The sequence below is a fragment of the Dama dama genome, chromosome 26 (genome assembly GCF_033118175.1).
Source record: "Dama dama isolate Ldn47 chromosome 26, ASM3311817v1, whole genome shotgun sequence".
Lineage (NCBI taxonomy): Eukaryota > Metazoa > Chordata > Mammalia > Artiodactyla > Cervidae > Dama > Dama dama.
This window is the reverse complement of record NC_083706.1, coordinates 55545758-55570485: the sequence shown is the minus strand read 5'-3', so window position 1 is coordinate 55570485 and position 24728 is coordinate 55545758. Positions and strand designations below refer to the sequence as shown.

General features: G+C 52.1%; 1 protein-coding gene across 5 annotated transcripts in view; it reads right to left on the bottom strand.

Moving 5' to 3' along the window:
* Window positions 1-24031, bottom strand: part of CCR6 (C-C motif chemokine receptor 6) — a 37346-nt gene extending 13315 nt beyond the window's left edge. Inside the window, exons 1-5 of one of the 5 annotated variants that reach the window (XM_061130123.1) lie at window positions 23726-24031; window positions 18164-18291; window positions 16579-16631; window positions 15404-16134; window positions 1567-1676 (exon numbers count right to left, since the gene is read on the bottom strand). The gene's annotated coding sequence lies outside the window, so the exon portion shown is untranslated. The other 4 variants (XM_061130125.1, XM_061130124.1, XM_061130127.1 and 1 more) reach the window with 4 other exon arrangements.
* Window positions 24032-24728: the final 697 nt, after the last annotated feature.

Sequence of the window (24728 nt, the reverse complement as noted above, 5' to 3'; positions counted from 1 at the left end):
GCTGTGTACACACATACAGGCGTGTGTGTGTGTGTGTGTAGGCCTGTGTATATGCATGTGTGTGTTTGTTGAGTGTTGGAGGGTGGGTGTGCATGCTCTAAGTTCTAATTGCTCAGTGGGATTTGGGATCACTGCTTTATGTCTATTACCTTGCTACGTCTCTCAACATCCCTTTCAGATGACTTACAACCACTTTACAGGCTTTCCTCGTGGCTCAGTGGTAAGGAATCCGCCTGCCAATGTGGGAGCCGCAGGTTCACTCTCTGGACAGGGAAGATGCCCTGGAGAAGGGAATGGTAACCCACTCCAGTATGCTTGCCTGGAGAATTCCATGGACAGAGGAGCCTGGAAGGCTACAGTCCATGGGGTCACAAAGAGTCAGACGTGACTCAGAGACTAAACAACGGCATACCCACTTTACAAATGGGAAGACTGCAGTTCATTCTAACTCACCTTGTCTCCAGCAGGTCTTACTGAAGGACTATACAATTCCCACAAGATCTTCAATAATATCTTTATTTTAATACATATGGGGATCAGAGTCTTACATACCATAGAGGCAGGCATTCAACACCATGTCACTGCTGTCTTAATTCATTTGACTCACAGGCACACAGCGTTTTACCCTTTTTTAGACGAATGTCAGTGGAGCTGAAACTCTAGGCTGGCTTCCTTCTGCTTTTGCATATGCGTGGTTAAGAAAGAAGCCAGAAGGTTTTTTCCAGTGAGTTGAATATAGGTTTGTGTTTTTTTTCCTTCTGGTTCCTTTTGCTTCTTCAAAAGCTCATTTTACCTTTTCTTTTTCATTTACAGTAATTAATGTTATACCTCTAATCATTTCAAGAACTAGTGACTAATTCAGACTTGGCATTGGTTTCTTTCCAGGGCTGATCACTACAATATCTGTTTTCTGCAGCTACATGGGCTCTGGAGGGAATCTGTGCAGACTGTCTTAAAGACCACCATGCATCCTTTTATAGTCATGAGACGCTGACTCCCTAGTCACTGTGGCGTTAGCAGCCATTATCAGAGCTTTTCCTGTGTTGTGCTGAGTCTCATAACAATTTCCACCCCATCAATTTCTCTTAAATGACTGCCTGACAAGCCCCTTCCCAGTCAACCTCCAACTATTCAAGACCCTCACTCATACTTTGCCATAAATCACCTTCCTTGTCACCTCCAAAACATTTTTAGCTCAGGTTTGGCTTTCCAAACTCTTTGTGGCCTTATTTAAGTAAAGAATTACATTTCTCCCCAGACCAATGCCCCATGGATATCACGTTATAAGGCAATGACCAAACTGCCCAAGCTCTAGTGCGAGACAATTAGAATGCAATCACTTACTGTACGTTTAGGGGGAAAGCGAGCTTCCTGAAAACACGGCGCTATTCCTCAAAGTGCAAGGACGCTGCGTGTGTGAAAGTGAGCATGCTTTATGAAGTGTAAACACAGACAGCACGCCAGCGTCCTGGAGTCCTCAAGAGTCAAGCAGGTCCATGTCTAATATCCCTCAGATGCAGGGATCAGAGAAGAAGAGACGTTTTGAAAGGGGCTTAGCAGGCTCACCTCCAAAAGGCCGTGGTCCGGAGTGCACGGAGCGGTACAAGGCCCTCACGATGCCCCAGGCGCGGGCATCCCCACTGTGACCTCTCTCCAGGCGCACTTTCTAATGGTCACTAAGAAAAAAGCAGTGAGGGACCAGGATTAACCAGAAGCAAATTGCTGAATTACCACTTCCTATGTAAAGGGAACGCCTATTTGCCCAAATACAGATGGTTAACCATCTATATCCTGTAGGTTATAAAACGATCATATGACCCCCTGGAGCCGCAGTAGCACTGATGAGAAGGGGGGGGCCGGGGTGTGGTTACCCCCGCAAGAGCAACTCTGAGCTGCCTTTCAAGGTGTGGCAATGACGTTGTGCTCAAACACGGCCTCTCCGGGCCGGCGACCTCTGGGAGCCTGGAAAGACGCACCAGAGTCTAGAAAAGGCCAGTGAGCGTGGTGGACGTAGCCTCCAGGGCCCCCCCTCCCCGGATTCCCCCGAAACTGTGCACCACAGCCAGCTTCTGCCCCTCCGCAGCCCCCGTCCCTCCGCTGCACAGAGGGGCAGCCGCAGACGGTCACGGGGGCAGCAAGCCCAGCTCTCGAGACCGGCAGGTAGGACGGCGCCTGCAGTGGGGCAGTGAGTGAGTGAAGTCGCTCAGTCGTGTCCGACTCTTCGCAACCCCGTGGACTGTAGCCCACCAGGCTCCTCTGTCCGTGGGATTCTCCAGGCAAGGGGACTGGAGTGGGCTGCCATTTCCTCCTCCAGGGGGATTTTCCCAACCCAGGGATCAAACCCAGCCCTCCTGCATTGCAGGCAGACGCTTTACCCTCTGAGCCACCGGAGGGGCCCAGGAGTGGAGTAAGTGCTCAATAAACTCGAGTTTTGGGAGGATAAAAACCCAGGTGGCTCCGTGGTAAAGAAGTCACCTACAATGCAGGAGATGGGGGTTCAATTCCTGGGTAGGGACGGTCCCCTGGAAAAGGAAATGGCAACCCACTCCAGTATTCTTGCCTGGGAAATCCCATGGACAGAGGAGCCTGGCAGGCTATAGTCCATGGGGTTGCAAAGCATCGGACACGACTGAGCGACTAACTCACACACACGGTATTGTCTCCTCTGGGATCAAAAACGTCTCGTGTGGTGACGGATGCTAGCTAGACTTATCGTTCATTTCACAATATATGTAAATATCAGATCATTGTGTCATGCACCTGAAACTAATGCAATGTTAGATGTCAATTATCTCTCAACTTAAAAAACACAAGACCCTCAACAGCAGGACACGTGCTCATTGGGAGATGGCAGGTGACAAACCCCCCGAGTGCCTCGTCACTGGATGTAGGGATGGATGCGAGGAAGAGCACTGATGAGCTGCCAGGGGAGCTCATTTTTCTGTTTAAGTGGCTTTAAAAAATTAGCAAAAAAGTTAAAGAAAAGATACCCTAGAATCATAGAAGTGTTCACCATCTTGTAGTGTGTTGTTATGATCCAAGTCTCAGGAAATTGTTTCATAAAAAGACTGATAGCAAAGTTCTACTAAGTCATGTCCAACTCTTTGCGCCCCCAGAGACTGCAGCACTCCTGGTTTCCCAGGTCTTTGCAAGGTTTTACAGCCAAGATCAACAGAAAGCAAGACCGGGGGCGCTGAGCCTTCCCTCCTTCTGAGCCTGACCCCTCCTATCTCGTGCTGAGCCAACCACACTGCCCACGCACAGCCCCCGGCCCTCAGCTGGGTGCTGACCGAGCATTGGTCAGGGTCTCTCCTTGCTGTGGACCCCAGAGCCCCACTCATTCCCAGGCCTCCACCGCCCTGCAGCGTGGCCCCGGCCCCCTTTCCACTCCTCCCGGGAACTGTTGGAGCAGAGCTGGACCCTCTCCCCCGACCTCGCAGACTAGTTCCCTGCCCAGTTTCTGCTCATCCCTGCCTCCCCCCGACCTGCAGAAGAAGAGCCTTTCTCCTTCTGACTGAGAGGCTGGATGACCTCACGGCCCCAGGACCCCGCCGTCCCAACAGTCCTCTCCCCTCCGTCAGGACAGTCCTTTGGAAGGACAGTCTCCCCAGGTCCTGACTCTTCTTGCTCTGCTGGATCTTAAGGTTCTCCACTCACACGGGGTGTCCTGCCCGCTCCTCTGAAAAGAACCCTCCCCGTGACATCCCGCGCGGTCCCTGACCTGGATGACTGGCGCCCGGAGGGAGAGGAGGGGACCGTGTCCTTCCCGCCCCTCCATCGCCCCCCTGCTCTTCACCCCACTGCCACCACCGCCGCCTCGGAGACCCTGCTCCCGCTGGCGGAAGCTGCTGGAAGGGCTGCCCGCCACGCGAGGTTCCTGGCTGAGATCAAGATTCAGGTCACCTCCGGATCGGGGGACACGGGTGTCACACACCCTCTAACCCACCGCTTCCCTCTGACGCCCCCTTCGATAGTCTTATTTAGCAAGACGGTGGGAAGGTATGCCGGTTTGTGGCTCAGTATCACCCCAGGCCCAGCCTGCCTAAAACAGGAAAAATAGACTTGACTTTGCTGAGGACCCCAAGGGGCAGCGAGCGGGATTCAGCACACTGACAAAAGCAATGCTGTGAGGCGGCATCGGGAGCCCGAGGGGCCTGGAGCACCTTCCCTTCCTGGACACGGGTGCTGGGCTGCCCATCGGGGGAGCCCAGGGCTGGAGGGGGTGCCCCCCGAGGGACCGCTGCCCCTGGCGTGCCTCCTCTGTGCCAGGCGGGAGCCAGTCTGTAGCAGGTCTGGCCCTGGTCCCTGATGGGCTCCAGCCCAGACTGTGGCCTTCCCACCCACTCCCAAGGCTGCTCTTGGGTGGGACTGGGGGGTGTGGTCCTCCATGTCCTCTGCCCCTAGATTCCTTCTGCTTCAAAGTAAAAGCCAAATTATACACCATTCTTAGGAAGCTCAGACCCATCTGTTTCCTCTAAGTGTCCCCTTGTTGGGACTGTCCATCCCTGATCGGGGAGGTGAGATTCCACGTACTAAGGACCGCCCCACAGCTAGAGTCTGTGAGCCACAACGCGAGGCCCCACACGAGGCAATGAAGCCGCGGCGCAGCCAAAGAAATAAATGCTTTCTTTAAAACAGCAAAAATTTCCCATGTTAAAAATCCCATGAGCTCTCAACACTGCTTCAATAAGACGCTGCTGCTCATCTGCATGACGTGGTGATGGACGTAAAGAGCCAGAGGTCCACCCTAGATCGTGCGATTTATGTGAACGGTTTCCAGTCTGAAAGCCTGCCAGGAAATGTGAACAGTTCATCCAGGACAAAGCCCAGGGGCCGTTTGGTAAATTAATGTCACAGCCAAGAGGGGAGCCCGTTACCCTTTGAGGTGAGGCTGTGGTGAATCCCGGGGACCCTCCTGCTAACTGGCGGGCTCACCCCTCGGCCATAGAGAGAGGCAGCTCCTCCGGGGCAGAGTCTGCGGAGCCAGTAAGAAGGGAGTCCCAGCCCCGCAAGCCCCAGGGAGAAGACAAGCTCATCGCCCGAGGAGGAAGAAGAATTTAAAGGGAAAAGAGGAACTTGGGAAATGCGCGTAGGTTACGAACAAACCCATGTGCACACGGCTATATTTAACGCAGATAACCAACAAGGACCTACTGTACAGAACAGGGAACTCTGCTCCGTATTATGTAACAACCCAAATGGGAAATGAATTTGAAATACAAGAGACACAGGTACATATATAAACCGAGCCACTCTGCTCTACTGTATGCTCTGCTTAGGCACTCAGTCGTGTCCGACTCCCTGTGACCCCACGGACTGTAGCCCGCAAGGCTCCTCTGTCCATGGGACTCTCCAGGCAAGAATACTGGAGTGGATTGCCATTCCCTTTTCCAGGGGATCATCCCGACTAAGGGACTGAGCCCAAGTCTCCCACATTGGGGACAGAATCTTTACCACCCCACCACCAAGGCAACTGTTCTCCAATAGAAAATAAAACTCTTAAAAAAGGGAAAAATAGGAACTTGGGGAAATGTGCATGGACTATGAACAAACACATTTTTCATTATAAAAGGTAAAATAATTATAGGCAACAGTTTTATAAAGAAAGTTCTTCAGTCACATGGACATCCTCACCACGGATAACTGCGTTTCCCTCTAAGGGATGACAAGGGTGTCATATATTTTCAACTTTGTGGGTGATTTCCAAAGATGTGTGACACACGGGTGGCCAGTGTCTGCTGACGGGCAGCTGGCCCATAAGGCGGATGACTCTGGGGTCTCAGCGGACCCTGGGCCTCCCTGATGAATGACCAATTCCCAATCTGGCGTTCGCTGGCAGCTGTGAGGGCCCAGCAGGGGGTGGTCTGCAGCATCTCTGAGGGACGCACTCCGATCTGGCTTTGGTGTCCAGAGTGCTGGGCACACATGGACCTGGCAACTGCACCCAGCTGAGCTACCTTTCAAGAGACGACCCCTCGGTGTGCTGGATGGTCTTCAGAGACGGCGCGGGTCAGTGCCTCTGCTGCTAAAACGAGACTGAGCACTGTTTACAATAGCCAGGACGTGGAAGCAACCTAGATGTCCATTGGCAGACGAGTGGATAAGGAAGCTGTGGTACATATACACCATGGAATATTCCTCAGCTATTAAAAAGAATGCATTTGAATCAGTTCTAATGAGGTGGATGAAACTGGAGCCTATTATACAGAGTGAAGTCAGAAAGAAAAACACCAATACAGTATATTAACGTATATATATGGAATTTAGAAAGATGATAATGATAACCCTATATGTGAGACAGCATAAGAGACATAGATGTATAGAACAGTCTTTTGGACTCTGTGGGAGAAGGCGAGGGTGGGATGATTTGAGAGACTGGCATTGAAACATGTATATCACCATATGTGAAACAGATCGCCAGTCCAGGTTGGATGCATGAGACAGGGCGCGCGGGGCTGGTGCACTGGGATGACCCAGAGGGATGGGATGGGGAGGAAGATGGGAGGGGGTTTCAGGATGGGGAACACATGTACACCTATGGCTGACTGATGTCGATGTATGGCAAAAACCGCCACAATATTGTAAAGTAATTTAGTTCAGTTCAGTCGCTCAGTCGTGTCCGACTCATTGCGACCCCACGGACTGCAGCACACCAGGCCTCCCTGTCCATCACCAACTCCCAGAGTTCACCCAAACTCATATCCATTGAGTCGGTGATGCCATTCAACCATCTCATCCTCTGTCGTCCCCTTCTCCTCTTGCCCTCAATCTTTCCCAGCATCAGGGTCTTTTCAAATGAGTCAGCTCTTTGCATCAGGTGGCCAAAGTAACTAGCCTCCAATTAAAATGAATAAATTAATGTAAAATAAAATAGAATAAAAAAGAAAGAGAGACTGCAGCTCACGCACTCAGAGGGGACGTTGACCCTCTCCTGGAGTCTGGAGCACCCTTGCTGGCTTGCTGGGTCAATTGTTTCGCCAGCCATAATGATCCGGGGCTTCTGAGGCTGGGGTCACAGGAGCCCCCCAGCTCCCCCCGGCCAGGCCTCCTTTGGAACCCAGTCTCCGTGCTGCACTGAGGAGGCCATGCCCCGGGGGGAGGCCGCATGTGGGCGGCCGGAGCCCACTGAGACCCTGGGGGACAGCCAGGCCATGGAGCCTCCCTGACCGGGTCCCCGCCGGCCCCTGACTGTGACTGCATGATAGGCACAGAGAACCACTCCGCGGGGCCCCCCGGCCCCAGAGCCGAGACAGCGGGCAACGGGCTACTGTTTGGAGCCACCACAGCCGGAGCTGGCTGGCCGAGCAGTCCTGAGTGACCCGGGCTGTCCTCCTGCCCTGCGGACAAGCCCCTCCTGAAGTAGAGCGGCGGGTCGCAAACACAGAAATCACAGCAAAACTGACTTTATTCAAAAAAACATCCTTCCAAGAATACCAACAGGAAGGCTGGGCAACCTGGACTCTTAGTCAATCCCAGCCTCTATGAGATGCTCTTTGTCCCTACTGGGAAATTTTCTGGCAGGATGCTAGAGGTGGGGGAAATAAGACATCTGAGCAGGGATGTTGTTGGTGAGGTGACGCAGGCAAGGTTGACAGGAGAGGGTCTCACTGGGGCGGCTCGGGGCTGGGCCCCGGGGTGTGTCACTTCCTCCGAAGAGAAATAGGGAAACCCTGCTCACCGAATCCTGCCAGCAAATTTCCCACTGCGACAAACAGCATCTCATGAAGAAGTGAAGTCGCTCAGTCATGTCCGACTCTTTGCGACCCCCTGGACTGTAGCCCTCCAGACTCCTCTGTCCATGGCGTTTTCCAGGCAAGAATGTTGGAGTGGGTTGCCATTCTCTTCTCCAGGGGATCTTCCCGACCCAGTGATTGAACCCGGGTCTCCCACATTTCAGGCATCTCATAGAGCATCTCATGGAGGGAATTAATTGCAGCTGTGCTGACACCGTGTGTCCTGGAATTGACTGAGATTCCAGGTTGCCCAGCCTTCCTGTTCGGGGCACGTGCTGCGGTTTTGGGCCGGCGGAATCGATGTCTTGCTTGTCTCCACCCTGAGCATCCTCCTCCGGGGCAGCCAGGGGCACACCCGTCTCCTTCGCCTGCTGTCGGTCACTAGCTTAGAAAACACCCCCTGTGCCCTCCTGCAAGGCTCCCCATCTCCGGCCCCCAGTGCCTGATGATCTGAGCTGCCCCTGGAGTGATAATGACAGAAAAACAGCCCACACCATCTCCACGCACTGAAGTCAGCCCGACATCTCCCCCACTTCCTCTCTGTGGAGGGACAGGGGCTCAGTTCCCAGAACGGCCCCTGGCAGGGAGCCGCGCAGAAGGGCGGTGGCCCAGAGCCAAGAGCCGCTGGCAGGCATGAGGGCACAGCCAGCCAGCTTGCTGTTCCCCTCATCCTGCTCTCTTCATCCTAACGGGAAGCCAGAGGGTACCGATGCCGTCAGACTGAAACTCAGAGACGTGGCAGCTTCCTCAAGCGCACGTACCTCAGAGCTTCCAGAGCCGGGGCACACGGCCACGCCCGCAGGCTGTGCGTCTCTGGGATCTACATGGAGAGAAAGGATGCTCTGAAGACCCAGGAAGAAGCGAGAGGAACAAGGAATGAAAATGATAACTGCTCTTCCACCTCAACAGTCGTGGGGGGATCGGAGCTGGAGGCTCACTTCTAGGTTTCTGACACACCTCTACGCGGAAGGTACAGGAACTGCTCGAAGAGGGAGGAAATCAGAGCCGTCCAAGGTGCGGAGACTGAGGTCTCGTGTCACTGGAGAGTCTTGACTTTAGATCTGGGTCAGCCACGTGACGGGCATTTTTCAAACCAGTCTCTGGGGGTCTGTCTCCTCCTTGATACAGGGAAGAGGAGGTTCGTGGAGGATGAAGGTGCGGACTAGACATACGGTGCCTGTCTTCCTGCGGGTTCGGCCCCAACAGCCGCCCCCCACCCCTTCCCCCTGCTCCTCTTCCCCCCACGTCCCCTTCCCTGCCGTCCCACGGAGGAGCCGCAGAACGTGAAGCAGGGGCAGCTCTGGGCGGGAGGTCACAGCTGAACTCAGAGGTGCTGACGGAAGCTCGGGGGCTTGCACTGAAGCCCAGGAGAGTGTTAGCCACTCAGCCGTGTCCAACTCTTTGCGACCCCGTGGGCTGTAGCCCGCCAGGCTCCTCTGCCCTTGGGATTCTCCAGGCAGGAACACCGGAGTGGGGTTGCCGTTTCCTCCTCCAGGAGATCTTCCCGCCCCAGGGATGGAACCCGGGTCTGCCGCATTGCAGGCAGATTCTTTACCCTCCGGCCCGTCAGGGAAGCCAGGAGCAGAAGGACAGACTGAAGTGAGGAGGAAAGCAGTGGCAGGAAGCAGTGGTCGCTCGGAAGTCAGCGCGGTGTCCCTGCAGCAGGCACGGGAGGAACCGGCTTGGAGAGAGCCCTGCAGAGCGGCGAGTCTGAGGGCTGAAGACCGCCCTTTGCTATAATCACTGGTGTTTACAGTGCTTTTGGAAGATAAGCTTTCAGTATGAATGTCTGAGTGAAAACGTTATCACAAGGGTCTAAGAAAAGAGTGTGGTCTCAGGAAACAGAGACCACAGATGTAGAAAAAGAAAATTTTTTTCTAATTGGCAGTGATATGCAGCTAGGTCCTTCCGTGTCGCGCAGGGAAGTACCCTGAATGCTCTGTGATGAAGCACAGTGGAGAAGAAACTAAAGAAGAATATATATGTGTGTATGAACGAGTCTCTTTCCTATACAGCAGAAATTAATACATTAGAAATCAGCTATACTCCAATTCAAAAATGAATAAATAGAAAATAAAACCAAAAAATGGGCACCAAGACTCAAAGAAACAGATGACAGGCACTGCAGAGGGCAGCAGGCGTGAGGGGGACTTGGCTGAACCCCAGGAGTCAGCAGACCCCCCTGCAGCCCCCACCCGCCCTGGCCCACAGCTGATTTCAGCTGCAGCTGTGGGGCCAGAGACCGCCCACCCAGATGGTCCCCATCTCAATCCCCAGAGCCCTGGTTTCCTGACTGCAGGCTTTTCTGCTCAACCCTCAGGTACAGCCCAGGAGGGCAGAGGGTGAGGGCCCCTGGAGGACCAACAGGGGGGGCGGGAGCCAGCCTTCAGAGACGGGGTCCAGGTTTCCTGCCAGCATCGGCCTCCTGTCTTCTCCTCGTGGGCTGCCAGGATTCAGGTGGCCAACCAGCCTGGTTTCCCAGAACGTCGAAACTGCAGGGCAGTCCCGAGTGGGCCGGGATCTAATGGAAGTAATCGTAGAGTCCTATCCCAAGGCCACGGACATGGTACCCAGAACCAAGGTCCCCTCCGGAACTGCCCGAGGCCCTTTATAACGGTTGCCAAGGCCCCTCTGATCTTACCAGCCAGCTCTCAGATCCCAAATTAGGCAGAAATGCCCAGCCTGGTACTCACCCTAGCTCACCCTCACCAGTCTCCGAATGCCACCCTTCCAGTAGGACTTTTCCTGTCTTGAGGCTCTACGAGTTGACTACCAACCCACGAGGAGCACCAGCTTGCCCTTGAGCTGGCCCGTCCCCAGGTCCCGGCGTCTCTCCCCAGTCTGTTTGGAGGTCGGCCCATGTAGCTCACAGCGCCCTCATCATCTCTGCTCTCCGTTCTTAGTAAGCTCACTCCCTTCTGAAACGCTCTGGGTCTACAGCCACGGCAGTAATAGCCCCTAGGCCAGGGTGCGGGAGCCTTCGCATGCAGCCCTGCTTAGCACAGAGCGCGGTCAGGGGGCAGGAGGGGCCTGGGACAGGGATGAACCGGGAAGGAGGGGATGGCCGGCTGCCCCAGGGCCCGGAGGGGACCTCGGGGAAGACGCCTGCGAGGAAAAGGAACAGCCTTGTTCTCAGTCGTGCAGAAAGGGAGGCCGTGGGCCAGAGGACCTAGGGTAGGAGGAGGCGGTCTCCGCAGGCGCAGGCGAGGGCGAGGGGTGAGACGCCCAGGGAAAGGGAGCTACCCGGTCTAAAAAGCAGAGTCCTGGGAGGTGATGGAGGGAGACGGGAGCTGGGAGGAAGGAGTGATGGGGTGGGAGAGGGGGCTGCCGAGGGGATGGGGAGGGGGTGTGGGGTTAGGGTTAGGGTTGTGGGGATCGGCTCCACGAGGCTCCAGGGAAGCTGGCGGGTCTGGGGGAGCAGGGAGGTGAGGCAGACTCCTCAGGGGCCCCGGAGCATCTGGAATCCTCTCCTCCTGGCTGCTGACATTGGAGCTACTCAAGAAGGACGCGACCCCATCACCCAGACACACACTGGTGCCCTGCGAGGGTCTCAGATGCCAGCCACAGCCACTGCTTTAAAGACGACTTTGCTAGAACCAATATTCACTTTCTTTCTAATGCCTGGCATCTCTGAAGTTGGGGAGGAGAGGAAGGTTTTCAATGTTTTGAGTTGAACATGTGATAATAGAGACTTCTTTGCAAAAATTTTATATGGGCCCCAACTGTAAAGTTCTAACCCTGAGCACACCATTCTAGAGGCAGCCTTATTCTTCCCAAAGCTTCTAAGCCAAAATAGGAACATGATAAAACTATAAGGATACAATGCTGCAGTTCCTGCCGGAACACAGCGGCCTGGGCAGAAATACATTGAGATGCTAACAGTGGCGGCTCAGGAGCTAGAAACATAAGAAAAGTCACTTTGTTTCTGGGTCTTTGTGCTTTTTCCATGTGCTTAGTAACCAGAGGCATGGTTGTACAAGGAAAGGGTCTCTGAGAAGAGGAAAAGGGCTAGTTGAAGTAACTGTTGCAGATATCATTCAGGTAAACTGCTGGAAAAATTACACCTGCTAGATAGCTCCTGATAATCTCCACTCTCTGAGTGCCCCTGTATTCACAGCTTTTCCCATCGGTTTTGTGGGCAGTCAACATGCTGTTTTCCTTCAAGTCAGATCCAGGAAATGGCGAAAGGAGTTGTTGCACGTGACCCCCAGTTCAGAACAGGGACACCCGTGTGAGATTATTACGACCAAGGAGAGAGCTCCAAGCAGCCTTAAAGCTCCCTTCCAGTGGGGCTGGCTTTTCTCAGACATACTTTGAAACTCTTCAGGGAGGGCATGACTAATTTTATCAGAGTCGATAGAATTAGGTCACAGAGTGGGAAAGACAGAAAGACCCCATTTCACATCAAGAGGGCAAAGGGGGCTTCCCTGGGGGTCCAGCAGTAAAGAATCTGCCTGCCAATGCAGGGGACGCGGGTTCCGTCCCTGATCCGGGAAGATCCCACGTGACTCAGAGCAACTAAGTCCAAGAGCCACAGCTCCCGAGGCTGGGTGCTGCATGACGAAGACTGAGTTCCCAGAGCCCGAGCCCCGCGGCACGAGAAGGCCCTGCAGCAAGACGCTCACGCACAGCTAGAGAGAGCCTGAGCGGCAGTGAAGACCCAGGATGGCCAATAAATAACATTAAAAAAAAAAATGGCTGACATTTGCACGCCATTCTAAAAAAAAAAAAAGAAAAAGAAAGGAGGAAGGCCAAGAAAGGCCTCGGTGCTGGCCCCCGCAGACCCCCATCTGAGGCCAGCGAGCTCCCCGCCTCACGGCTGGGGAGCAGAGGCCACCGCCAGCCAGAAGCGGGGAGGAGGGGTGCGAACGACTGAAGCCTGTGTTACAGAGTCTGCAAAGCGACAGAAAGGCCACGGAGGCCAAGCTACTTCATGGCATTTTCATTTCATTACACGTACAGGACCATGACCTGCAGTTTCCTAAAGCCTCTGTTTACCAGCCAGAAACAAACGTGAAAGCCACACATCCTTTTGTGTGGGGGACCTCCACGCGAATAATTCTGGTGGTGTCAGATAAACCCACAAGTAAAATCGACAGCCTCCTTCCTCGAGCCCGTGAAGACCTCACGGTGCCTGCTGGGGCGCAGCGGGGGCTGAGCCGAGTCTGGGGCCACCACTGATTCATCGCGCTCCTTGGTGACCCAGATTCAAGGCTCCTTTCTCAGTCTGTCTGACGGGAACCGCCAGGCTGACTTATAAAGCTGCTACAGAAATGAGAAAGGCCAGGTCGTGACATGCGACAGCAAGCCGGCTGCTCCCCGGCTGGCCCAGCAGTGGCCACTGAGACTGCCAGCGGCCGCCGCGGCCTCCTCTGCCGTGACCATCCTTCGGGTCCAGGACTTCTCTGCCGGTGAGAGGGGCTTCCAAGCGCTTGGGCTGAGTGTCTGGATGACCTCTCCAGACCCCGACCGAGCAGGTCCTGCGGCCCCTAACAGCCCCGGCGCGGCTGGGCAGGCAAGACCAGAGGGTGCAGGCAGTCTGCTGCCTGTCATCCCTTCACCCCGAGGACTCCCGGCGCTTGGTGTGAAGAAGGGGAGACAGCGCGTGGGGAGGAAGCACCTGTGATTCCGTCCAGGAGAAGGACACTGAGGAGGGCCGTGCGGAGGCCTGGCCCCACTCCGGGGGACCCACGATGGCGGCGGGCGACCCTGCACTGCGTCCGCCCGCCCAGGACCCGCCCAGGTCCCGCGTGCCTGCGCCCCGGTCTCAGCATTGCTCCTCTGAGTCCCTCCTCCCTTCCGCCCAGACCGCTCCCTCCTAGACACCTTCATCTTTTCTTTGTTCCCTGGTCTCTTTCTCAGGCCTCCAATGCCTCACTCAACTCCCAAAGCTGACTGTAAAAAGCACAAAGGACTGTGCGTCCTAGACATCAGTCTGCTCTATTAAGGCCTCCTCTTTAGACCCTGGGACCTCGCCCGCCACCGCGAGCCCTGCAGGCTGAGTGCAGCTGATGGAGGAATGCGACGGTGTCTGACTCACCTTGCTCTTGGGGGAAGGTAATTCTGAATTCTCCTTCAACTGAGGTCGATTGTTTCCAGTCCTAAGTATTCTAAAACTTCAGACCTCATTTATGAAATTCTTGCTCAAACGCTCCTTCTAGTAAAATCTCTGGCGTCCAGCCCTGCCTCTGAAGCCCTTTGCGATCACCCCTGCGGATGTGAGTGTTCTCCTCGGCAGGGTTCACGCAGATGCCTGGGGCTCACGGCTGTGCGTTACACGGCCCCAAAGTTTAGCACACTCAGTTGCCCCTCTGTGTTCTAGGGTGTTCCCACCCCATCCTCTCTCCTGCCTCCTTCCTCCCGGGGTCTCACTCAGCAGCAACCTTCCCACTTGAAACCTTTTGCTTCTCGGAGCTCTGCCCTGGAAAACCAAACAACGTTACTTATCAGAACTGCACCTAAAATGAGAGTCAGGACATCTCGATGTGCCCCTGAGGGTCTCCCCTGGGAGAAAAGCCATGGGGGATGGGCTCTGCGGTATCTATTTTAGCTGCAGAGGCTCTTTTCTGTTAATTTCCTCTTTCTCAGTTTGTCTTCGAGGGTTGATGCTATTAGATAAGGGACCTCTAGGTAAGGGAGGGCTCAGAAGTTTGATGTGTTTAATAAGAGACCGAACCAAAGATTAAGGCAAATGCCTAAGTGCTGTCAAATGAACAAGATGACAGTATTTTTTAATGACACAAATACATGAACCCACAGCAGAGTGAAACCCATCAACACCTATTTGTCACTTTCACTTGAAAGATGGTTGTGTCACGAGAAGGTCTTCCCGTGAAGGGCCGAACCGTCCAGCCCCTTGAAGCAGACCCATGAACACCTCCACCCGTAGATGCGCACCCCCCGCCCCCGGGGGCCCTGCCCTCCTGCGGAGCCGGCTCTAGGCCGCCTGGTCTTCCGCCCTTCTCCCCACCCCTGCGGCGCTCTTGCCCGTCTGCGTGGGAGCTGCTCTGCCCCGTCCCCTCACCTAGACCCCACCCCGCGATCCGGGGCAGTTCCTACCACAGGCCACCCCATCCAGCATGCTCCCCTCCCCCAGGCCCGCGCCCCATCTGCATTGCTGTCCGCCAGCACCCCATTCCGCGCACGGTAGCCCAGCACGGGTGTAGACAGTAAGTTAAGGAGACTTCGTCTGGTTTGGGTTTGCAGAGTCTGTGTTTCTCCTTCCCAGGCAAGGCTCACATGTGTGATCGCTCTTTCCAAGGTGGCGCTGGCTTATTAGGTTCTTTGCCAGTGTTTCCACAGCCTTTTCACAAGAGCTGGTCACCGGCAGGTTTGAAGGGAGTCCGTTCCCTCCACGCTACCCATGGACTGAGTGGCTTTTTCTAACCCTTTAGTCACACCTGCTCCCAGGACTGCAGTTAGAATGTAACGTCAGATTACATAAACAATAGAGGTGACACCTCTGGGACAGCAGCCAGCACGCCGTGGACTCAACACAAGTCAGCGTCTCTCCTTCTCCCCCCAGAGCATGACTAAGAGGTCTAAGTGTCGGCCAGTGTCGGGCAGGATGATACAGAGCTGCTCAACACTCTTTTACCTTCAACACATTAAACTGCTGAGACTACAGGGATACCACGTTTTCTAGAGTCCAAGATGAAATAAAAACTTACCGACAGAGGAGTAGCTTCTTATTGCACAAAGGAAGGGCCCCAGAGCTGTCCCTGGCGAAGCTCAGGTCTCGAATCCTCAGACTTCTCTGCACCAGCCTAAAGCCCCCGGCCCGGTGCTGACGGAAGCGGCTCGGAGGCGGACTCTCTAGGGCCTGCGCCTCCGGTGTCCCTCCGCTCATTCTGCGCCCACGTGCTGGGCGGTGTGGGGAACGCCTCACCACAAACCTTATTCCTCTAGCGCATACCTCAGGTCATAGAAAGGCAGAAAATAAGATGGGGGGAGGAAGGCAAGCTTATGCAACTAGGTCACATAAAATTTCAATTTTAGAGAAAAAAAAATTTTTTTTTCTTGTTTCAGAATTATTGGTCTGTGGAATATTTTTTATTCTTCTTGGAAATTGCAAATTAATCAGAATGACTACAAAGTTCTCTGAAAAGTTTCACATAATGCCTAATGAACTTTATAGACAACTACTCACATTCTGGGCTGTAAAGAACAAAAAGCCTAAAACACACACACACACACACACATGACTATGCTTTAAAGGTGAAGGTGATAAATAGAGAATCAGCACATTGAAAATAATGTAGGTCAGCGATCATCTCCAGAAGAAGGCATAACCCAGTCATAAGGAGGAATACCCCATTTCCTACCGTTTGCAGCCGTGGTGTCGTCACTTGACCTGTGAGCATCTGTACCCCCAGGGCAACTGTTCAGTCTGGGGACAGTCCTGTAATTTGAGGGGAATCTGGGGCACCTTCTCTGAAACCTAAAATAGAATGAGTGGAGCCACAAACCCCCCTGTGGAAAGTCCTAAACTGGCCCTTGATAGAAAACACCAGTGACCCTGGTGGGCAAGAAATGAGAACCTCCCTCCTTGGTTTGTCCAACCGTCTGCTTTCTTTCCCACAAGACTATACGTAGTATTGTTAATGTTAATTAACACGTCTAATAACATCAGAAGCAAATTTTCGTATTTATCTTTTCACTTAATCCTAACAAACGCTTTTGGCAAGGCATTTTCCCGAGGGAAAGAAACGAGCCTGTAAAGATGTCTAAGTAGTTTTCTCCAGAGTCTATAAATCAGGAGTAGTGGATTTGCAAAACAAGGCCTAGGTCTTCTAAGTCCTCTACACCAAGCCACAATTCATTTGTGCTTCCAGCAAATACTTACTGAGCTCCATTACGTGCTGAGAAGCTTTCTAGGCCAAAGTGTTGTCGCTGTGACTGAAACAGATAAAATCGTTCACTTTATGGGGTTTACATTATAAACAAAATAAATAAATAAAACGATACACAATCCAGTAGACGGTGATGAGGGCCTTGGGGGGAAATCAGGCAGAGAGGTCAGCTAGCGATCACCCATCAGGAAAGGTGTCCCTGGGAGCGGGGCGTTTCAGCAACGGCGTCCCTGATGCAGACAGACATCCACCTGACGCGTTCAGGGGAAATCTAGGCAGTGGTGCGGTGTGACGGGACTGAGCCCGGGAAGTGGGGGGAGGGCTGGGGCCCGAGCGGCCGAGGGGGCCGGGTTGCAGAACCCTCCAGTCTTCTGTGATGGTTTTACCTTCTCCTCAGGGGGAGGCGGGAAACTTCAGGAAGGTCTTGAGTGACACTACATGTTACAGACTGTTGGACTTACATTTTAAGAAGATGACTCTGGGGGCAATGTGAAATGTAGATGAAAGGGAACCTAGGTGGAATTAGGAAGGACATCCCAGTAAGATATGACGTGTCCATATTGGAGATAAAGTCAACAAGATTTGCTGGCAGACTGGATGTAGGATTTGAAAGAAATAGAAGCGCAGAAGATGACTCCAGGGTGTTTGACCTGACAGTGGAAGGATTGCTGCTGTTCAGTCACTAAGTCACGTCCAACCCCACGGACCGCAGCGCGCCAGGCCTCCCTGCCCATCACCAACTCCCGGAGCCCACCCAAACTCATGTCCATCGAGTCGGTGATGCCATCCAACCATCTCATCCTCTGTCGTCCCCTTCTCCTCCCACCCTCAACCTTTCCCAGCATCAGGGTCTTTTCCAATGAGTCAGTTCTTTGTATCAGGTGGCCAAAGTATTGGAGTTTCCACTTCAGCATCAGTCCTTCCAGTGAATATTCAGGACTGATTTCCTTTAGGATGGACTGGTTTGATTTCCTCACTGTCCAAGGGACTCTCAAGAATCTTCCCCAGCACCACAATTTGAAAGCATCAATTGTTCCGCACTCAGCCTTCTTCATGGATTTGCTGCTGTTTAGTCGCTCAGTCGTGTCCGACTCTTTGTGACCTCATGGACTGCAGCCCACCAGGCCTCCCTGTCCTTCACCATCTCCCAGAGTTTGCTCAAACTCATATCCATTGAGTGGGTGATACCATCCAACCATCTCATCCTCTATCACCCTCTTCTCCTCCTGCCCTCAATCTTCTCCAGCATCAGGGTCTTTTCCAATGAGTTGGCTCTTTGCATCAGGTGGCCAAGTATTGGAGCTTCTGCTTCAGCATCAGTCCTTCCAATGAATATTCAGGGTTGGTTTCCTCTAGGGTTGACTGTTTTGATCCCCTTGCAGTCCAAGGAACTCTCAAGAGTCTTCTCCAACACCACAGTTCAAAAGCATCAGTGGATGGATTTGATTAAATAAAATCGCAGAAGAAGCAGGTTGAGGGTGGAGGAGAATATCAGGAAACTAATTAGGAACTTAAGAAGTGAGAGATACCTATTAGACTATTCCAGTGGAAACATCAATACAACAAATAATTGCTTACCTGAATATAAAGCTCCGAGGACAGCGCTGGCTGGAGAGGTAAATTTAGGAGCCATGAGCTCTCGGGTGGATGAGATCACCAAGGGAGAAGGTATAGATGGATAAGAGAAGAGGTCCGGGGCCTGAGATCTGGAGGCCAAGCACACAGGTATTTCAAGAAGGGGAAACTCATCAACTGTATCAACCCTGCTAGCAGATCAAGCGGCACAAACTGAGAAAAGTGACCACTAGGTTCAGCAGCATGCGATCGCTGCAAGCTCGACAGTGTTTGTGGAGCATAGGGGAGCCTAACTGGAAGAGAGCGGGAGATAGGAGAGAATGCAAACCCTCACTTCAGGGAGCTTGCCCAAGAGGAAAGAGAGAAATGGGCAGGCTCTGGAGACGACGCTGGAATCCAAACATCTGTTGTTAAGATGGGAGAGATGAGCGGTCTTTACATCCTGGTGGGAATGATCCAGTGAGGAGGGAAATGTCGCCTCTGCAAGGAGGAGAAGGGAGGCTCACTCCCCCTTCACTTCGTGTGGACGGAGGAGGCTGGGGACCCGTGAGGGACCTCCTCAGCGGCAGGCAGCGCCCACGGGCACGGTACACAGGAGAGTGTGGTCATGGGTGCTCCTGCCGGCTCTTTTCTGATTGTTCCTCTGTTCACAGTAGGAAAGGAAACCAGGTCATCGGCTGAGACTGAAGATGGAAAAAGAGGCACCAGGGCTTTGACAAGAGAGGAAGAGGAGTGAACAGCCATCCAGGGGAGAGGGAGAATAGGCGGGGTAGAGAATGACATGACCGCCAGACAGCCGTGCATCTCAAGTGAGACCAGTAATGACATGTCCTTTTCTAGACACAGTCATCGTGTAGGCACAGGGGCTGCAGAGAGCGGAACTCAGCCGGAGCCATGGTTCAGCCAGCTGAGTAAGACAGAGGGCCAGTGGGCTGTGCAATAAAGCGTCCCGTCGCCTTCTAACCATCCAGTCACTCCAGCCTGAGATGGTCCAGCGATGGCCCTAGACAGGTTCCTTGAAATGGAGCATAGTGGTCACCATCGGGTTTCAGACATGGGTTTGCTGGACGCACGGTTGACATTGCTCTCTGTGCTCACAGCATCTCTGACAGTGGTTCCAGGGAGACATTCTGGTGGGATGTTAATTGCCCTCTTTGATGTCAAGTGTAGCTTCCCTGGTGGCTCAGAGGGTAAAGCGTCTGCCTGCAATGTGGGAGACCTGCGTTCAGTCCCTGGGTTGGAAAGATCCCCTGGAGAAGGAAATGGCACCCCACTCCAGTATCCTTGCCTGGAAAATCTCATGGACAGAGGAGCCTGGTGAGCTGCAGTTCACGGGGTTGCAAAGAGTCGGGCACGACTGAGTGACTAACACTTACTTGGCCACCATCGAGAAAAGCAACACTACCTTTTCTATCATGACTTACTTTTCTCATGTGTCTATTAGGTTCTAAGGGCTTCTATGTTCTAACAGCTTCCCTGAGAGCTCAGGTGGTAAAGAATCTGCCTACAAGCCAGGAGACCCAGGTTCGATTCCTGGTTTGGGAAGATCCTCTGGAGAAGGATAGGCTAACCACTCCCTTATTCTTGGGTTTCCCCGGTGGCTCAGCTGGTAAAGAATCTGCCTGCAATGTGGGAGACCTGGGTTTGATCCCTGGGTTGGGAAGATCCCCTGGAGAAGGGAGAGGCTACCCGGTCCAGTATTCTGGCCTGGAGAATTCCACAGACTGTACAGTACACGGGGTCTCAGAGAATCAGACACAACAGAGGGACTTTCACTTTCACTGCGTTCTAGCATTCTGATATTTGGCAAGCAAGCCCATGCTTGTATAGCAACATCTTGATAATTATTGACGAATGAGGCTGTTTGTACTGTGGATACATTTCAGAAAGGTAGAAACGCTATTTAAGCAAAAGCACAGTAAATTTGCTTGTGAATTCTTGAGCAGCACAATAAGTAGTATAAGCAATCTTGGAGTTACCTGTCCTTGTTGATTAGGAAAATTTGTTAATGGTGCTTGTGGACAAACAAATATAGTCAGAGACCAATCTGGACTAGGGTTTGGGAGACACTGTGTGTGTGTGTGTGTGTGTGTGTGTGTGTGTGTGTGTGTGTGTGTGTGTGCGCGCGCGCACGCACATGCTCAGTTACTCAGTTATGCCAGACTATTTTGTGATCCCATGGACTGTAACCATCCAGGCTCCTCCATGGAATTTTCCAGGCAAGAATACTGGAGTGGGTTGCCATTCCCTTCTCCAGGGGATGTTCCCAACCCAGGGACCACACCCTCATCTCTTGCGCTTGCAGGCGGATTCTTTACCACTGAGCCACCTGGGATGTTTAATAAAATAACACAAGTGTAGGAATACATGTACACCCAGGTCTGATTCATGTCAATGTATGGCAAAAACCACTACAATATTGTAAAGTGATTAGCCTCCAATTTAAATAAATAAATAAAAACACGAGCATAAATTTCTCATATTTAATTTTAGGTTTTCCTGGCCTTTTCTGTGTTGTAACCAGCACTCCAATATCCCCAAATGTTAAGTACAGTTCTGTTGCCTACATTAGACTTATGTTGGAGGTGCTTTCCAGGAATGAAGAAGAGTCAGCTTCAGAATCAGGCACCCACGGGGGAAACAGAAGCACGTGAGGAATCAGGAGGAGATGTGAGCCGAGCAAGTGGCTGCCCAGGTCCCACTCTGTTGGGCCTCTCTGGGGTTTGAAGTGACACATGGGACTGTCTTATCCTCAACCGTTTCCTGGAAGACCTGAACAGATGCCAGCTCTCGGTGGGTCCAAGAACGGGACGGGACTTTCCAGGGTGGTCCAGGCTGGAGTGCTTGCTGCCGCTCCAGTGGTGGATCTGAGAGAGGGCTTTGGCTTCCCCATCTTAGTGGCCCTCAGGCCTGGACTGAGCCCTGGGCTTTATTCCCACAGCACGAGAAAGACCAGTTCTTAAACGAGATCTTACTGCAGGTTGAGGGTTAATAAGAAGAGGCTACGATCCCTGTAGGAACGCGAGTTGCTACGAGAAGTGACTTCCTAACTGCCGAGCCGTCCTCAGGGGACCCTCAGAGACCCTCTGCCTGGCTCCTGGGCACTCACCTGGCTGCCTCCATACGGCAGGGCACCGGGCCCGCCCGCTGGAAGGGATTTGGTCAGCCTCGGAGCCCACGGCCGGCCCTGAGGGGAGGGAGGTGCTTCCCCAGGCCCCTGTGGCCCTGAGCTCTCATTCTGAGCTCTCTTTCTCAGGACAGTTAAGGGCGGCAACTTCCACCGCACTCAGGAACCGTGAGCATCACCACCTCATCCAGGACGCCCGGGAACCTGCCCCACCCCTTCCCGGGAACGGCCACCTCTCGGCATGAGGACCAGTTCGCAGGGTGACGCGTCACTCTCAGACATCACACTTCCTGAACGACCTCACCCATCCAGCCCAGGTCAGCTGCCCCAGGCCCCACCGGGGGTCCGGCACAGACTCCTCCAGCTCCAGGCGGAGGTCACACGGCACGTCTGTCTTTCAGCCAGACTTCCTAATAGCCCTCCCCAGAGAACTGATAACCCTCCCACCAAGCAGGAAGCAGGGAGTCCTAGTAGGATAGACTGCAAGCTCACGAGTTCCTCCAGGAAGCGTCTGATTCTGCAGAGACAGGCTGTGACACACACCTGTCCACGGGACGCCCGGCACGCGCGGCATTCGGAAGGTCCCGCATTCACATTCCTTGTGACATTCGGAATCTCCCGCATTCACATTTCTCGTGACATTCGGAAGGTCCTGCATTCACATTCCTCACATACCTTCCAGAAGTAACAGCGTGGGTTCACTGAGGAGCACACTGGCGGGGAGACTGTTTCAACGGATGTTCAAGTCTCCTTCTCTTTAAAACGGAAATTCACTCAAACTTTGAAATTTTTCATCAGGGTAAAATGATGCAGTTAGAACTGGGACAGCCTGCAAAGGTGGTAACTGGGTTACCTATTAGGCCCTTGCTGTATGCACACAGTTTACGCTTCATCTCTTTGCTCACAGTCTCCCGAGAGGTCCTCATTACTGTGCTCCTTTACTGACGACCACACACTGATTCAGAAAAAGCAGACCTTTTGTTCTGATTCCCACTCCACTCCCTACAAGAGGACTGAGAATTGTGCAGAGTATGGATACCCCTTCCAAGGAGGTCTCAAGGGCATCTTTCACTATCTTAAACTTGTCAGTTATCTTTTGACAATATCTGCCATTGCTGAAAAAAAAATTTAGTAAGAGCCAAAAAAGACATTCAGCTTGGAAGAAAACAGCAAGATTGGCAAGTTTAAGAATTACAATTCATCACCAATAAAACATTCATTCAGCCAGATGGTGAAGAGATGCTGTAGCAAGTGACACGATTTTCCCCACATTCTTTTATCCAGATGACTTACTTTACATTCACTGTTTCTACCCACCAGGCTGTAGAATTCCTCCACTAGAATCAGAGGGTGCTTCTAGCAAACCCCAAACCAAGACAGAACTTATGAAATACATAAACATTGTCACAACTTCATTTTGGGATAAAGGTATCCTTCTGCCTTAATAAATATTTTTTAATACATTCAAAACACATTTTACAACTAAAGGATTTGTTCTTGTTTGTTGAAATACACAATTTCAAGGATGCCAGTGGGATCCTAGCAGAGTAAACGGAAAAGTCACTTGGAAATAAGGCTTTTTGCGTGTTTGTGAAAAACCAGTGCTAATCACAAATTCATTTATTCTGAAAGAATAAAGTAGATCTACTTTCTCCCCCCTTGAGCAAATCAGAACAATATTATAGATTTAGTGATTTTTGAATAAGAACCATCAACTACTATAGAAAAAAAAAGTACATTTGAATTGGGAAGGTGAGAATGTGCAGCCTGACGCCAGGAGTTTGGAGATTCAGTGTGAATATGCTAAAGAAGATTTATTCATGGCAATTACTTTCGTTAATACATATCGAGATCTAATTATTTAGAAATATTGCCTGCTGGCGTCTAATATCATGTATTGGATTGCCAGAATTACTAATTAAAAGCCAGAATTATTAATTAAAAGCAAATTTTCAATTATTAGAAAGAAAGGCTTAATCTTTCATCTGCTTGCTTTCTCTCCCACCTTCCTAAGAAAAGGTGCCAGTTTGAAGTCTTGACTCTGAGTAAGCTGACCACCTCCACACTTAACCTTATTATTTCTTGTAACTAAATTTCTGAGCATCTGTCACATTAGGGCATTCAGATAGGAACTGTCAAGAACAAGGTTTCCAGTGGTTTTGCCTGTTTCTGCATGTTAGTGATTCAGAACCAATATATGTTCAAATATTAAAATTTTAATAAATAAAAATAAAAGGTTAATGAAGGTAATGCTTGATGTTAAAAGGACAGTGATTATAAAAATAAATATTGATTCCACTGGCTGTACCATTTAGCCAACAAACATATGTCTGTCTTCTCTTATTCTCATTAAATAATTTCTTCCAAATCCTCTTTTATGTTTCTCTCCTTTACAAACATACCAGTTTTCTATTTTCCTTATCATCATCATGTCTTACCTCTCTAAGTGGGCAGAAAATGTGAAGAAACCTTCTGTGGCCAATTTGCACTCTTAGGAAGCAGTGGCCGGGGGTGGATGGAATGCCAAGGCAGGGATAATTAGAACTGTGGGCTTCACCCAGATCCACGCCCACCTCTAATCCCGGGAGATGCTTCGGGTGTCACCGCAATCCCCGGAGATGCTTCGGGTGTCACGGCTTGCCCGTAAAGTTGGTCAGAGCAAAACGGGTCTGCCCCAGAGCCACAGGCTGCGCTCACATCCTTACTCTCCTTCACCTTCAGGCAGCGTCTGAGTCTTTCCCCTGACACTCATGACTGCAGATTGAGGACCGATCCTGGGTCTGGGTTTCTCTGGGTTCCCCCGTGGCCACGTGCAGACACTCAGATGACTGCAGATTGAGGACCGATCCTGAGTCTGGGTTTCTCTGGGTTCCCTCGTGGCCACACGCAGACGCTCAGATGACTGCAGATTGAGGACTGATCCTGGGTTTGGGTTTCTCTGGGCTCCCCCGTGTCCAGACACAGGACATGCATCTCTGGCAGAAGCCTCACAGAGGTGACCCTGTGCTTTCCCCAAACAGCTGCCCCGTCCTGCGGCTTGTACTCACTGTGACCACGTGTTGGAGGTGATATCAGCCAGGCTTCCCACTGCCAGGTCATTCTTTGCCCTTTTGTAATGAGTGAGAATTTTACGAGGGGACACTTTGAGACTGTAAAGAGTCTACCCTCATCAGACCTGCAGCCGGTTCCCACGTACGTGGGTATTTCCTGGATTACTTATTACCATGAGGGCACCCAATGGTCACGCTGGGTCCACCCATCTGGTGTGCTGTCTCCAGAGGCATTCTCCTCTCCCTGCTGATTTATGTCAGATCAGGCTCATGGATTCCTATTTTATTCAGTGGGTTACTCAATAACCCATTATTGTTTTCATTAATAGTAACACCATTACATCGTAAAGAAATCTTCCTCCAATTAAAGAATAAAAATAATACCATATTT